Source organism: Dromaius novaehollandiae, chromosome 1 (genome assembly GCF_036370855.1).
Source record: "Dromaius novaehollandiae isolate bDroNov1 chromosome 1, bDroNov1.hap1, whole genome shotgun sequence".
Lineage (NCBI taxonomy): Eukaryota > Metazoa > Chordata > Aves > Casuariiformes > Dromaiidae > Dromaius > Dromaius novaehollandiae.
Genome location: NC_088098.1, coordinates 185,791,933 through 185,806,321, shown reverse-complemented (window position 1 = coordinate 185,806,321; position 14,389 = coordinate 185,791,933).

Genomic DNA, 14,389 nt, shown 5'->3' with positions numbered 1-14,389 from the left:
GCCAATACGCTGCAGAGGCATTTCCAAACTCACGACTGGGAACGACATCTTTCTGCACCCCCCACCTCAGTCTGCATTCAACACTGAAAACTCTTCCTGGCAAAACTGTGCTAACTTTCAAGGCTACTTTCTTTCTCATGGTCCTCTAGGAGCCCTGTTTAGACCAATTCTCCCCTTCGCATGAAGAAGAATTTCTCATTTGGAACTTGTCTGCTTATAGTCTTTCCCCCCTCTGCACTTCTGCTTATCAGTTTATTTACACCCTTGGAGCTGTGACTATCTCCGTTGCAGATACATCTCCTGTGCCTGACTAGCCTGCCCATGGAAAGGGTTCTCCTGTCTTGTAGAAGTGCTCATCTGTAAGGGCAGTTCGGATTTATTGGTTCTGCAGCCCTGTAAAATTCAGTGGGGACAATGGTCCAGACAAGAGCTGAAGGCAAGCTGAAATGCAGCACAGGCTTTGAAGAACATGAGAATGACACAGATCCATGTAGGTCATTTCGGCTGTAGAAAAATAGTTCAATTCTTTGACTCTTGCTATATGACAGAATATTGTGTTTATTAGGTCTCCCTAAGCTAAGGAACTGAGAAACTGCACCTCCATAAGAGGCTGACTGAACACGAGTTCATACATGCTCCAACAAATTAAAAGAAAACTCTTTGAAACATACCACACCACAGTACAAATTACTATCAAAATAAACTGACTTCATTCAACACTGAACTCAAATAGCACAATAACAGTTACTCCACCAGTGAGACACATCTGAGGAATGATGGTGACACCTGTTTCCCAACATCACCTATCAGGAAGTCATGGAGCAATACCCCAACCTTGAATGGGTAGCCCCGGGCCAATTATCTGTTCTTTCTAAATGCTTACATTTATGCTCTGAAGTATTGGTAACACTGTGGTCTCCAGACAATTAGAGGAATTGTTTCTCTAAGTGTGTCTCAAAGAACTTTTCTAGAAACAAAATGAGGGGAAGCTAACCACCATCCCCTGCAAAATAACCTTGAAAAAAATTTCACTTAGTACTGAAAAGGACACCACCTACTGGTTGAACTCTGCCTTGAACTGCCCTAACAATCATTTCAGGAAAGGGATAACAGTGAAATGATTTTTGAAAGGCACAACAGCAGCTACTGTTTCTATTGAAGAAAGAGTCTGTATGGTTCTTAGGATCCAGTCATCACCTAATTATTCAAAAATGATACAGGAGAAGTTAGAATAGCATCAGTGATATTAATATAATTTTTGATGCTTTCATAAAAGAAGGAACTCAAGAAAGACCTCTGCTCTTCTCATCTTGGAGCTCAAATCCCTTCCTAATGAAGAAGGAAAAAATGCATAATTTAATTCCTTCTTTTGCCACCTTAAGACTTTCAGCTGCTTCTCTACATTCTTACAGAAGGAAAGCCTGGCAGACTTTCACTGAAGAGCTATGAGGATCTGCAGAAAACATCTTTAAATCCTTTGTTATACATGAAAGCAGCTTTTTCAAGAACACACACTTCCTCCTGATCACTGCATCAAAAACTGTCTTCTTACCAACACCATCTTTCTTGTTATCATCACTAACATGCCATACCGGGAAAGCATTATGCCTAAAAAAGTGAAACCAACTAAAAAAGTGAAACCAACTTCCTTGCTGTCATCTCACATATATTAACCCCATCTATTTCATTTTCATCAACAACAGTTTCACCCTGAGCAAATCACAGGCACAACCACAAGCACCCACGTGGTCTCACAGGATATCAGGCTCTTCATGAGTCAAATCCAGAAGGGGATTCTAAATAACAGTCCCACCAAACCAGCACTGGTTCCTACGATACATAGATGACATCTGGACTGAAAACTTGGATTTCCTCAGCAAGCAGAACTGTCCATCAGACTATCTCTGGAAAACTCTTACATCAGCATCAACTTTCTAGACACCACGGTCAACACAAAAAATAGCAACCTACAAACTACCATATGCAGAAAATCCACAGACCAACACACCTCCTTCCACAAACCATCAACTATCCAAAGCACACTACAAAAACTGTGATATACAACCAGCCCACAGACATCACCTCATTTGCTCTGAGGAGAACATTCATGGCACACCCTTGCCAAGCTGCAGATGGCGTTCATCCAACAGTGACACTCCTCTAGGAAATGGATCACATATTTGAAGAAGCCACCTAAACCTTGTAAAAACTTACTACAATCTAGAGAGAAAATCCCCTGTCAGTTATCATATACCACAGTACGCATGAACTATATACTGGAAAATATTAACAAGTTGCAATCATACCTTGAAATGAATTTTCCTAGAACCATCCCTCCTTCCCTTCAAACAACACACAGCGTCATTAGATCCATCACCAAAAGCAAATTTCCAGCAGACCAACATACACTGGCGAGAACAGATGGCACAAGAAAACAGATTCAGAACTTGCCACAACCCTCACAATATATGCCTGCTACACCAGAACCATCAAAATCTATTGACACATGCACATCCTGAAATCTAATAGTCATCACACAGTACATTCAATGCTCTCTGAAAACTATGTGGGTGAAACCAAGCAGCCTCTATGTACTGCTTAGGAAAGAACAGCAACACCCAGCTATCAGTTGGAAAATGATCTTTGCGAAACAACTACTCCGTCTCTAACCTTGCAGTCCTGATCCTGAAAGATCAGAGATGAGCCAAGGAACTAAAACTTAGAACTCTGTCAGATACCAGATATCAGATACTCTACTGGGTGAATTCAAGAAAGGCCTGTGAGTTTCCCTATATCTCAATTCTTGCTGATCTTTAATGGGAATTACCTACTACTTCCTCTGATCACTTAGCTTCTATCTCCTCTTAGCCTCTTTGCAGGGCCACAATCACCCTCTGCTCCCACAATAGCAAACACTTTTCTCTCAAATGTCTGACTGATTAACAAACACAATTAAGTACAATTCAGAGCAATTACATATAATTATCTTCAAGTTCTCTCTTATATTTCAGACCTGAAGAATAATTTACATACCTGAAAGCATGTCTGCTTTACTCAATATTTGCTTTATCTAACTGTATTAGTTGGCCTAATAAAAGATGTAATCTGCTCCTAAAAAAACTGTATTTCTTTGGATTGTGTAAGGAGTAATGACATAGGTAGCAGTTCCTGTGAAGAAAGCACTGGCTTATATAACAGGAACTCTTGCCCAAGCAGAAAATAGCTCTCTGTTGTTGTCGACAAAATAGTTGTATTGAAGACTTCATCGTGAATATAGTACCTGTTCTGGTAGGCACTGCATAACTGCTGGGATTTCTTTATCATTTTTCTTTGAAGCAAAACAGGAAGCATAGTATTTACATAAAAGACTACACTGAAAGAAGGCTCTCATTGCAAAGTCGAAAGTCTTGAAAAATCTGAAAATGTGAAAGAGCAGCAGGCCTGCAGCTCAAAATAAGACATTAGAAAGAAAAATTTTAGTTTGATCTCCTCTAAAATAGGGTGAATCAGTAAAGATTCTCCCAATCTACACTTCCAATCAGGCAGCATTTTTTAACTCAAGAGAGAGCTATGCAGCTGAAGTATTGCATTTAGGTAAATCGATAAGTGCATCCATCCAACTGAATCATTTTTCAACATGCATTGTTAAACCAGTGCCCTATTCTTACACCAGTAAGATTTTATTCTGGGGAAAGATGTTCATAACTTCTCTGCTGTTATGGTGGGTTGGAATATTGTTGGCAAAATTTTTCATCAATAGACGTTTTTTTCGGACAAGGTACAAATGTTTTATTGAGATGTATCAGTTTTGACAACAATTTGGACATACAGTTTCTAAGGAAAAGAACAGACTCTTTCAGGGGTAGAAAGGGAATTCTATACTGAAACTCTGGTCTACTGAGTGTGAATATGGACATTCTGATGCAATTAGTCAAAATATTTGGAGGAGTGTTTTCCCTGCATGGTAGAAGAAAACCAAATTCTCTAACCTCAGAAATTGTCATGAAATGGAGTTACCATTTTTCCTAACATCTCTACATGATAGACAGAGATGGAGAAATATGTAAGTATAAAAAAGAAGGGTGTCAGACTCTGGTCGATAACATAGAATGCCTCACTGAAATCTTTTGCTTTTATTTAGAAATAGTGTTCTAAAAAAGCCCAGGAAACAGCAATTTATATACCAGGAAATAATCATTATATTTGAAAACAGTGGAAAAACACATTAAAATGTCATTTAAATTTCCTACTGATTTGTTGTTCTGCTTTTTTCTAGTGTAGTGGGTATGTCAAAGGTCACAGCAATGAAGCTGCTTTTGAAATCTCAACAAAAATAGTTAGTACATTACAGTCATATATAATTATGTAAAAACTCTTAAATCAAGGCGGTAGTGAAATAACTTTTTTCTGTCCAGAAAAAATTACTTGAAATGAAATTATAGGAATGTTCTTACATCATTTAAGAAATGAAGTCAGAGACAGGGTATTGTTGAAAATACTGGGCAATAAATAAGTGAATAGTTGAGGTCTGTCTACATTTGGGGAATAAAAACACCATTTCTTGTCAGTGGTTAGAGTCCCTGGGGTCTGTTAAAAGCTCAGTGAAACTGATAAATATATTTTCAGAACTTTAATAGGTGTTTGGACCAGGTTTCTCCTGTCTGCAGGCTCAGAGTCACCTTATATTAATTTACAGAATTTATTTCTGCATTGTACAGGCTTCACACATGGGATTACATTACCTGAAGGCATCTGTCAAGCATGCACTGCTCTCGTTGATATCGTTCACATGTGGGAGCCCAGCTGCACCTCTTACTTCTAGCGGTTTTAATCGTCATACAGATGTCCATATGTCAGCTAGAACTCAATGAAAAATCAGAATTTGCGCTGTGTGGGAAATAAGCATGATTTCAACTAGAGGCAAAGAATCGAAATATTAATCTTTTGCAGAAAAGGAGCCTTCTGGAGATTTCTTTAATCCAGATATACTGAAACATTTCTAAATAGAAAAGGTTCATTTAGAGCCACTTCACTGTCCTATCACATCTCCATATAGTGCCGAAGCTCCATGTGTCCTTAGTTAGACAAGGTCTATGACTCAGTTACAGGTTACACACGCAGAGCTGTGAGACTCCTGTGATGCCTCATAGGGTGGATTCAAAAGCCAGATCATAGTCCATCCTGGGATTATAATCCATCCCAGGAGCACAGGCACCCAAGCACTGTGGTCAGAAGAGTCTGACATTGGATAAAGCCACTCTAGTCAAACTAAATTCGAAGTGTTTCATTTTTATTTTTCCCAACAAAATTAAAAAAAAAAAAGTTAAACCAAAGCATTGAAGAATGGTATTTTTTCATTAAATTATGTTTTTAGGATTAGTTGAGAATCTTCTATCTAGTTTCATTGAGCAGCCTTTCCCCCTACCCTATAACATTGTAATGAAATACATGTAGCCCTAATTTTTTATTAAGGCCATCTGCCTAAACTTTAACGTTTCAATTTACAATCCTTACAACTTAGGAGCTGCATAATTTTACATTTTCATGGCCTTCTTCTTCTTCCTAGCAGCTACTATACCTTTACTGCTGTCAGCAGTGCTTAGAAATGGTGGAGTTCCCTTGATGCCAAACAAAAGCCTTTTGTTGGTATTACTGTAATCCATTCAGATTTAACCAAGATATCTAAAATTGAAAACAGATCATTTCTTGATAGTATTTGTGCAGAAGGACAGTTTTCTCACACAGGAGGACAATAAGAACAGCAGTACTGAGTCAGACTAAGATCCATGTAGCTCACATTTGCCTGTGTGGGTGGCAGCTGCTGCAGAGGATGAGTTGTGATGTCCAGCTGTGGAAAGCAGTGTGGCTAGCCCAAGCCCTGCTCTTTGGAAACCAGACTACTGTTCCCTAGAGGTTGTACTTTACAGGGACAACTTTGCTAATAAGGTTGAGTCTGGAGCTGCAGTGTGCCTGGCCACCACGCTGGAGTTTCTGGGACAGAGATTTCTGAACTGTCTGGGAATGTGGTTCAGGCCCACAAGAAAGCCAGGATCACTCCCTCACACCTGCAGTTCACCATCCACAGTGATGGGGAGTAGAAAACTTACACTCTCATTCAATATCCAGGGTCTCTTGCTGCCCAGGAAAACCAATAGCCACAAGATCAATAGTGAGCAAACCCAACTAAGACAAGAGAATAATGTTCTGATTTCAGAACTAACAGTCGCCAATAGTCTATGCCCAGGAAAAAAAATGAAAGAACAGGGCAAGCATGTAATTACACTTCCCAGTACACTCCAGCAACTTGTGGCTCAGAGTTGTCCTAAGCCAGCAGTGGTATTTTTTGTGTTTAAGATTGTGCCTGAAGATGCTTGAGGATTCTGATTGTGTACATACCCTGTGATGGAGCCTCAGGGGGAGCTGAGCCTTGCATGGGGCACAGGCAAGTGGATGTGACAGAAAGGGAAAAGAAAAGACACAATACGGCAGTGATTACAACACACAAGATGAGTCAGAAGCTGTCAGACAGGGACTCAGGGGAGCTTGTGGCTCGCAAGAGGGGACACAGAGTACCATATGATGTAGCAAAGATCCCTTAGGATACTGAGCAGGGAGGACCTGGTAACTTGAAATAGCGAAGGAAGATCTGTGGGGACAGAGCAAGACACAGAACCACTGTGGGTCAGCACAATATTTGAAAGGAAGCTGGTTTAATATATTAACTGTCTACTTGATGAAGATGAATCTCGGTCTTACCAAGAGGGGCATGCTACTGCTTAGGGCATATGGAAAGAGAAAAAGTTCTGCCTCCACTCTTCCCACATAAGTTTTGATAGTGCTCTCATCCATTCCTATCAGGTTTCACAAACTGTTTTTTTTTTTCCACCCATCTCACTGGCACCAGCAACATCAGTAGGTGTTCTCAGCACCGGCCTGGGCTTGGCACAGAACAGCCTTAGGAGGGGATGCTGAGCTCTCCCACAGGCACTCACTTTTATCTAATAGGTCACTGATTAGAGCACTCCACAGGATGTGGGAGACTTCCCTTCACATTCCTCTTTTGCCAGTGGGATTCAAGCCCACACATATTCCAGGATCCCCAAGAAGAAATCCTAACCACATATGTGTGTGCTGAGGGGTGGGCTCTTCCAGTTTTCACAGCAGTATTAAAGATTTGGAAGACGAAGAGAAGAGGGAGAAAGAAAATCTCTCACTTTCTCTCTCTCTCTCTCTCTCTCTCTCTGTGTGTGTGTGTGTGCGCGCGCATGTGTGTGTGTATTGTGTTCCCATAAAAAGCTTAATCTGTCTCAGAGATAATATCTTGGAGGAGCATCTGTCTTCATCTCTCACTTCCTTTTTTATCCACATATTTCAGTGGTTAAAGCATGGGACAAGAGCATCTGGATTCAATTCTGCCTCTGTGAAGAAAGACACAGCAGCATGTCCCACTTCCCTGGAGAGAGCCACAATCAGCATGCTATTCTGATGTGGAGGCAAGGGGATTTGCATAAGCCCACCTGTCAGAACTGTTCCACATTGCTTGGAATAATTAGAAGAAAAGCAAATTGGGATTTTCCAACTTAGTGAGTATGATACTCATTGCAAAGAGGAGAGAGCATAATTTGGGGGAGGATTTAATATAAATCATGATGTAACATTGAATGTAAATCATGAAAGCATTTGCTGGTGTAGGGATCAGGTGTTTTTCTTTCCAGGTGTCTGCCCTAAATACCAGTCTAGGAAGCCTCTCTCTCTCTTTCTCTGCTTTTGCCGGCAAGGCAAGGGAGCTCCTTGCTCAGCACCTGTCTCTGAGAGTTTCATTCAAAGTACCTGCTATGAAGAACAAAGACTACAGACCCAGTTCAGGACAGTGTCCATCAGTGCTTTGGCAAGGATCACAGGAAGTTAGGTGTCACAGTGCGCAATACAGCAGCAGCAAGCCATAGTGCATGGTCCAAGTCCATGCTGTAGTCAGAGTTACCTGCTGAAACACACCTCCACTGTTTTTCCCTCCTCCTTCGCCTCATTTGATCCTGCAGCCAGCACCACTTAATAGTTCAAATAGGGACCATTCAAAAAAATGTTCAGGAGCATCACATAGCAGAGAGTTTACAGAATGAGGCCACCGAACAACGTAGCATCGTCAATAGCAAGGAAAGGCACTTTTAGTTACCCCTATTTATAGTAATCTATTAGTAGGACAGTAGTGATAAAACTTGTATAACATTTTTAACAGGTGCGCCAAGAGTACACACAGTCAGCAATGGTTTTGGGTACAGTGGAAATAGAAAACAGCTTCTTCACCATCATTTAGCTTGGGATATGAAGAAATGGGATAGGTTCTTCACCAGTAAATACTTCCAAAAGATAAGACCCTATCCTGCTTCATCATACAAAAGCATAATAAAAGAATGAACTGAAATAGGGAACAGTGCTACTAATTTTGTCATACTTTTGAATCAAGATATGAATCCTAACTGCACATCGTACAATACTTTGATGCTTCAAATTCAACAGTGTGAAAAAAATACTTTGCTCTTTGGGGAATTTTCTACTAATTATAGTTTGAAATGTTTGCATTTGCTTTACTTACTCAAAGGCGATTACTAACAAGCTGGTCAAGTCAAGTAAGACTCCAAATAAAACGTTCCAGTTCTGTTTCCACTGAGGCAAGGTTAAAGCCCTGGTGAGATCTCATACTGTATCCTAGGCTGGTATATATGCCCAAGAAAGATGATTTCGAACTACAAGCAGAACAGAGAAAGGCTACCAGAATATTAGCAGAATGCAGATTTCCATTTGAATGGAGACTAGAAAGTCATGACTTATTTGGCCTCTCAAAGCCAAGGCTGAAGAAGTATCATTGCTGGCCATAAATACATTGGGGAAACCAGGGGAAAAAAAGCTTATTTAACTAAAGGTCTGCACACAAACAAATGGATATAACTTGGCAAGGAATATATTTAAGCAGGAAATTAGAAGAACATTTTTATCCATTAAAGGAGTGATATTCTGGAACAGCCTACCAGTTAGGGCAGAAGAACATCTCTAGAAACCTCACTGGATGAACTTTAATCCATCTATGAAAGAGATTATTTAATGCAGTGCTTTGCAATAGCAGGTGTCTATCTTAGTGCCTCAAGAAGTCCTTTCCAGCCCTGCTCCTCTGCTGATTTCTGCTTGTGGATGTCAGACACTTTCTAATACTAAAGGGAAGATGCTTGTGCAAGATGCATGTACTTAAATGGAATGATACGGTTACCAGTTTAGGGAAGCAGAATAGGGGGATCTATGCAGTATTGCTGTGCTTCAGGCTATTTTAGAGAGTATTATAGAAAAGTAGAAAATACCGGACAAAGTCTCAACATCTAGATGCTGTTATCAAGATGAGAGGTTTAGAGGCTGAAGCAGCAATACAGGACTGCAACTTTGAGCACTACATAGCTTTCCCTCAGAGACCAGCCTATATGCTGCCAGTAAATGTCACAGAACTGAATGCCACAAAGAAAAGGGGAGGCTACAAAGTGTGGCAGTAGAATAGACATCATTGGTTGCTAGAACACCACGTTAGTCATTTTGCAAGTTAGGAAGTGAGTCTAGAAAGGAGCACAGACAGAATTCTGCTCCATGCAGATATTCTGGCATTGGGGCCAAAATGTACTGCAGCTCCTTGGATTGTATGTGCAGGTATGTGCTTTATCTCCCTCTTTTACAGAACCACGTCTTTTCCTGAGAAAAAGTCAACAGCATAGCCAGCTAAGCTCTTTTACTTTCTTTTTTTCCTCTCTCTCTCCAGACTTCTTTTAATGAAGAAAAAAAAAAAAGAAAGAAAAAAAAACACTTTGGTCCAAGGTTAATTTCTAGTTACAAGACTCACCATTAATTAAATGGCAGTTTTTCAATTCCATCACCACATATATGGACAGCAGAGTTCAAGAAGTTCATGAACTGGTTCCCCACAGTTATCTTGAACATGAACTCACTGTTTAGTCAATGGCTTAGAAAAACAAGGCAGGACAGCTGGTCTCTGTGCTACTTACCACAGTCTCAGGGCAGGGACAGAGGAAATTTAGAGAATATTTCCAAATACAGTCTGCCAGATTATTCAAATCTACAATACACCCTAATAGACATTTGGTATTATTTCCTCTAGAATCTAACACACACTGTAATATGCTCTCTGTTTTATGAGGTGTGAATGCTGACATCTTAAAATAGTGCTATTTCATAGCCTGCTATCCAGTTGTTACATCTGGCTGTGTCTTGTAGTCTGGGGAAGTGCCCTACCACAAGGACTTGAGCCACAGAGGATGGTGAGACAGATGAAGCTAGATAGTCTTTTTTATGTCCATGAGGGTCAGTCTTTCAACACCAAGAAGAACTAAGACAAATAAACACTAACAGGACACACTGTAATTAATGGCTCCAGAATACAATAAATCCGAACAGCTTCTTATTTTCAAACTGTGGCTCGCTTCAGACTAATATGAAAGCTTGGAGAAAAAAAAAAAAAAGCCAGTCATTTCTTTTCTCTTAACTATTCCAACTGGATCTTTCTGACAGAACCGCTTTCAGACTAAACGCGCATGTAGACAGAGCACTCCCTACACCTAAGGTCTCTGTGCATATATGTACAAATGTGTGTGCCAGTATGTCATTTGATAGGCTTCTTCCCCTCCCAGTGTTTCCTCATCCTAAGAAAACACCATGTCCTCATGCTATGACCATATAACAGTATTTCACAAATGTTGCCACGTGGACTTGGATATCCAATACAACTTGCTCAGTTTTTTTGTGTGTTGCAGAGATCCAAACTGATTGTCATTTTCAGGTCTTCAAACATCAGCCTTGAAGAAGAAATGGAACAAATGGTTGCAATGATCAGTGTCAGTGCAGGTTACCAAATTCATACACAATTCAACTATAAGCATGTAATATGGCACGATCAGTCTTGTTGGAAACTAAAAATGAGTTCAATGGATTGATATTCATGATTGATTAGTCCTAGACCCATACCTGAAAAATAAGCTCATGAAAACTGTACTGCAGAGTCAACAAACACTTTCATCTTCCTGATAGGATGATTCTGAATCTTGCTTTACTGCATGCTGCTCACTTTTAAATTTGTTGAGCACAATGGGCCTGATCCAAAACACACTGAAGCCAATAAAGTATATCCATCCAGAGACAGAGACTGCCGCCTCCTCTTTTTTACCCCACCCCTGGCACCCCAAGGCATCGTCTCTGCTCCTCCTCTTTGGCTCTGACACTGGAGAAAGAACTGAGGAAAAGCTGGGATGAGGAAGGAAGCAGCAGAATGAGATTCCTGAGGAAGGCTGTGTGGCTTAGTACAAGCTTCATGTTTTGATGTCTGTTCAGATCAAGCCTGTGATTCTGCATATTAAACATCACTCTGTGAGACTGGGTCTGTGGTACTGTGTTTTGAACAGCTGATTTTTTAGTCTATCTCTTTTTACTATGAAAGTTCAGAGAGTACCTCTCTGTGAGATGCATTAAATCCCTCCCCGCTTTTTTTCTTTATTTTGAAGTGTTCCACTCATGTGGATTGTCAGTGTGCCAGCCCTTGTTGCAAATAGCACACTGTCCTTCCGTGCCCTGGGCCTCCTGGTTGGTCTGGGAAATGCAGTGTGCTAGGAGTTTCTGGCCTCCTTTGGGGTTAGGTATGATGGTCTCCGTTGTGCGTAAGCAAGTGGTTTCAATCCTTAATTGCAATGGGGAAGTGGTCAGACAACATACTGTCCTGGCAGGATAATGGTAAAATGTCTTGGAGGAAAACCAGAAAATAACAAATACATTTCATATGAAATGAGTATGTATATCTAACATAACCTGGAAAATGTGTAACATATAGGAGAGCAAAATACAGATTTATTTTTTGACGGAGTTTATTTGAAACCAGAGCACTAACTCATGCTATTCCCTTATTCCTCTTTATAAAAATTAAAGAAATGGTCTAAACATTTTCTTCTTACATCACAGTTACACAATTCCAAACACTTATTATGAAGAAATGGATGTGGGTTTTGCCTATAATTATGAATTTGATGGGAGCTGTCAGTCATCAGTCATGAAGCACTGATGTTACAGGGCTTTGTCTTGTTTTATGTAGGAGAGAAAACTGCTTCATCATAGCAAAACACTAATACCATGAACTAGACAGCTCACCTCTTGCAAAGGAACAAGAAATCTTTCTCGGTATCATTTTGGTAACTCACTACATCCTTCTGAGAAATGTTTTACTTTGCTCACTTTACAGAGTATTAAACAGAGACATGGAAAACTTACCAGCTCTAAGTCACTCTATAATTCAGTATGACAGCTGGGAATTACTTCCAGGAATCTTGTTTCCAGTGCTTTCTCACAATCATTTTAATGATTCTCTTGAAAGCGTGCAGGCCAGGATAAAATCCAGCTCATGCTCCCAAACTTGTGTGTGAAGCTGATTAATCTGAATAAATAGCAACCATCATGCACATCCCTGAGGGCAAAAAACAAAGAAAACAAGCAACAACCTGTTGTCTGAGAGTTTCAAAGTAGACTACTTGGCCTCACAGCCCTAGCTGCTACTTTCAGACATGGCTGCACTTCCCTTACATACAGCCCTTACATGGCTGTACTTCTGTGCCTGGCCTGTTTTATTATAGGTGCAGATCAATTCTCACTCCTGCTGACTTTGCTTTGGTGTGGATCAATTCTCACTCCTGCCGACTTTGCCTTGGTGTGGATCAATTCTCACTCCTGCCGACTTTGCCTTGTATCCATGATAATTCTACACTACAGGCGTGAAGATACCAGGATATCGTGCCTATCAATATATCAAGTAATATAGCTAACAACAACACCGATGGTATGGGCTCCTGTTTCTCAGATGATGTCTCTCTCTCTCCATGAATCTTCCAATACATCACTAAACACATCAGTATCTTTATAGTCGTCTAACAGACAGGAGAACTGAGGCATGGCCCTTTAGGGGTGGTAGGAAGATTGGCCTAGCTTCACCAAGAAAACCTGAGAAAGGAACTGAACTGAGGTCTCCACTGCCAAATCCCATACACATTTGGCCACACTCTAAGCCATTTAAGTATTTAACAACCCAAGGCTACCTCAATGCAATGCATCAACGATATACATGCATGTATTAATAAAGCATCAAGACACTAATTCAGCCTCCGAAGTGATAAGCAGCAGCTTTGTCCTCATCCTACTCCTCTCACACTTGCCTTTATTCCCTTAACAGAGTGGAACTCATAAACATACGAAAAACTGGAACTCATAAATATATGAACAATTGTATGTCCATGAGAAGCACCATTGGTTTTAGATTCAGAGGCTTTCCTGGCTCTGTACTAAATCCTCTGGCTTGTTTAGTAAAAACCCAAGCCTATCTGGGTTTATGTGAGAAATACACAAACAACAATAACTCTTCCTTGGGCACAGTACAAAATAAAATATCAGTTGGAAGATAATCCTTTAAGACTCTTTACAACAGTAGAAATTATTCCCTTATCGTGTTAGAAGATATGCACAGAAAAAGGCACAAGTCTTATAGTTTAAGCAAGAAATGTATTAACTTAAGTCATCTGAGAAGTACTGACAATACTTCTTATACAGCTGATCAAGATCACCTCCTAAATCATTTTGGGGAAAGCAGCTCTCCACACTGTCCACAAGGCAACACCCATTGTGACTGTTCACTCAACTTCTGCTCAGGCTTGGGGCCTGACACACAGCTCATGTTAAGGCCTGATGGATGCTGGGAGCAGTGCCATTAGGGTAAAACAAGAGCAACACATATGCCCAACACTCAAGCACAAAATGAACAAGGTCTGCTAGCCTTGCAGTTTTATAAGTAACTGCTTGTAAACACCTGATAAGACCAAAATTCGTTGGAATTAAGTAAATCTTTGCCCAATAATCACAACGACCAAGTGGGATGGTATAGACCAAACTTCTGAGCTGGCAGGTAGAAATATGTTAGCTCACCCAAACAGCCTTTGAAGCAGATCCACCAGCAGCTGGACTGCTGAGGCTCTCATGATTCCAAGTACAATTCAGGCGATGCCCTCATCATGAGGGAGGAGGAAGGATGACCCCTCTCACTATTGGTTAGGTAACTGTTTTGCTCATAAGAGCCTGAATTAATGAATTATCAAGTCAACGAATCAGCGAACTAGCAAATAAATAACTAGAGAATTAACAATTTAGGCTAGTCTACAGAGAAGGGATTAACTCTCTTTTTTTAACTTAATGAGCTTGTAAAAATGAAGTTTGTTTCACACAGTATGCCATCCCATAAATTTGAGAGATCACAATGAACCATGACACCCATAACATATTATAAAATCTGGCATATGTGGAAACTGCTTTT